This window comes from Micropterus dolomieu, linkage group LG01 (genome assembly GCF_021292245.1).
Source record: "Micropterus dolomieu isolate WLL.071019.BEF.003 ecotype Adirondacks linkage group LG01, ASM2129224v1, whole genome shotgun sequence".
NCBI lineage: Eukaryota > Metazoa > Chordata > Actinopteri > Centrarchiformes > Centrarchidae > Micropterus > Micropterus dolomieu.
Window position 1 is genome coordinate 14,550,830 of NC_060150.1, and position 3,323 is coordinate 14,554,152.

Sequence of the window (3,323 nt, forward strand, 5' to 3'; positions counted from 1 at the left end):
GTTACATACGTAACCCGAGACGTTCCCCTTCGAGGGAACTCGAACTGCGTCGGTTACGACACTATGGGAACGAGATACCCACTAAACCGTGCCGAAAACCCCGCCTGCCCCTGTGTGCAATAAAGTGGCACGACTAAGAGGAGAGCGCCCGAGTGCCAGGTGCCGAAGGAAGGTCAAGACTGTAAAACCGAATGAATGTGTGCGGAGTGGCCCAGCCAGCCGCTAAACAACATCCTGCAAAGAGGCCCCGGAAAGGAGGGCTCGAGAGGCCGCCATGCCTCTGGTAGAATGAGCCCTCCACAGCCACAGGTGAAGGCAAACCGCGCACCTGATAGGCCAGGGAAATAGTCAGTCCCGAAATCCTCCGACAGATCACGCTGTGAACCCATGAGTGAAGCCGCCGGGCCGCCTCAGCGGCCGCAGGGCCCGCAGCACGGGGAAAACACATCCGGCCATCCTCGGAAAAGAGAGCCATGCTGTACCTCAGTACCCGCACGGAAAGGGCTTCGTGAGAATTTCCATCCGTGATGTACCGAGGGCAAGAAAAAACACACCTTCTGTACATCTGGTTGCCGGACATGCTGGTAGACTTCTTCTTCAGGTAAGACACACTGCTTGTAGGACTGGAGCTTTCTTCAAACAACATACAGAGCGCCTGCTGAATAAAAAAAAGCTAATGATGAGTGTGTACAGGTGTGCTTTATACTCCTCCGGTTATTCCGTCACACCTTACCGTTCTAGCAACAAGCCAATAGGATTGGAGTGATTTCATTCACGTTCAGACCTGCTTCGCCTAGAGGCGTTCCCATAGTGTCGTAACCGACGCAGTTCGAGTTCCCTCGAAGGGGAACGGTCTGGAGAAGGCGATTAAGCTAACCACAGCTAAATTTGGAGTGCACACGTAGTCAAGATTTTATGGTAACTGAAATGGACCTGAGCGAGCTGACAGGCAGGTTATCGGCTTTATCCTGTCAGTTTCGCTCTTTACAAAGACAAGTGTTGCAGTATGAGAGTCCTACCTGAAGAGAGGCTGAAGTTTTCATGCTACGCGATACGACAACAACATACAACATTATTTATGAAATTGGGTCAGACTTGATGAATTTAGCACGAGGATACACACATGTGACAACGTCTGGTTTTCAAAATAAGGTGTCTATACAGTATGGAAATAAGATTAATCGGATTATATTCACAGAAAGTATAAAACATATTACATGTCCATTAAACCTCTCGGGCCTCAGACCCACCCACCATAGTCTCTCCAAATCCTGTGGGAAACACTGAGTAAAAAGCACATTTTGACTATTTAATTTATGCAATGGTAAAAAATAAAAAATGGGGTAAAAATGTGATAAACCTTGCTCGGTAAAGTTTCTCAGCATATTAAGTTTCGGCTTCGGCCAAGAATTTTCATTTCGATGCATCCCTAATGGAAGAGTAAACTATGCTTTTTAGCCACAAAGAAATAGAAACTATGTATAACAAGAAAGTATCTAGTAGGCACTATAATGCTGATCACATTGCTACTTGTTGTGCCATTAATTATAAATGCCAGTAATTATATATGTAAGTAATTAATTTGCATTTTATTCGTTGTTCTGTTTTAGCACTGCGAGAAAGAGAAGGTCAGCTTTAGGTTCAATTCAACTACCTTGGGTTTTGTTTCATGGAACTTAATGTTGGTCAAGATTCACAGCATTTTCTCTGCACCTCGCCACTAGCTGCTCTGTGTGTTTTACTGCAGCTATAAAGCCAGACAGGGCGAGGCACAGCTCTAATTTATGATTTAATCAATCTGTTCCTGCTAAAACTGCCTGAAAGAAGCAGAACCCTTGCAGCAAAGCAGCATTATCTTCCACATATCTTTGCTGACACTCAGCCTTACAAATCGGCTTGTTACAGAAGAGAAAACACTGGAAAGAAGAAAAGGAGGAGAAAAGTAGGGGATGAAGCTGAAAGACAATGACAGCCATGTTAACCCTGTAATGGCCCCTTACAGAGAAAGTTATGCTTGCTTCCCTGCATAAATGAAAGTGGTTGTTTGAGACTGGTAGGCACAATTTTGGAGTGTAGAGTGTGACTTTTGAATAATTAATAAATGCCCAATTCTCAAGATAGCATGAAACAAACACATTGCTACTCAGCAAAAAGCAAAAACAGCAGGTCTTTTTTGCTGCATTCAGACTTATGAAGCTCTCTAAAGACAATAATTATTACCATTACAATAGAAATTTATGTGTCAAAATCCTAAGCATTTCCTTAAAATGACACAAAAACACTGCAAAGCATTGCGAGTCTCCTAAAGGTAACAGGAACCACTAATGTTCTTTGAATTCATGCCAGCAAACGTTTAGTAAGAGTGAGTGTTTTGGAAGGAAACTCTTCCATTTACAGCAGGACATTAGCCATCAGTAAATGGATTACATTTGGAAGGCAACTTCCCCGAACAGGCAACTAGACAGCTCGTTTGGGCAGGGCTTCCCAACGCACCACTACACACACTCCCAACACACACTGCAGCAACAGAGTAATCGACAGTCTGGGAGTTTTCCTGCTGATGGTGGACTTTTCTTATTTTTTTAATCAACCACTCTACTCCTTCATCGTTCTGTCGTTCCTCCTCCCCTTCCCCTGGCTGTCAGCGATGGTCTGACCTCAGCGACACACCCACGCATACATATTGTACACACACACACACACACACACACACACACACACACACACACACTTTACACATACTGTACATACAGCAGCATATCTCTTACTGTCTTACGGTTTTACTCACTTTCCCCAAACGCAAAGCACAAGTAATATATACATACTAGTAAGTATTTGGAATATTATTGAAGTAGAAGTTAATAAGTATACAGGGTTTTCCCCAGGGTGTGGGTTAGCAGATGTGGTAAGCGCTACCCCTGACATCTTAGCTGAAGCGCAGCAGTCGTTTTCCCTTCCCACCACAGCACCTGATCAAGACTGATTTGGCCGTTTATCTCCACTCCACAACGGCTGCTCTCATTTATTACTCCAAAGCAGACATATGATGTGATCAATCAATCACCTGCTGAGCTGAATCTGACACATCTTGTTCTTGTTATCAATATAGCTACTAGATGACTGGATGAACAATTATACTGTCCCGGGGGGAACCTTGATTACACAAGATAATCTCAAAATACTGTAAATGATATTATTGGACTCAGATGTTATGTCTAAAGGCTTCTGGGTCATTAGCAAAAAAATCTAAGAGGACGTGTTCTGATTGAGGGAGTGATCTCTAGGAACACATAACAACAACCCTCAAGGTCAAAATCCTAAAA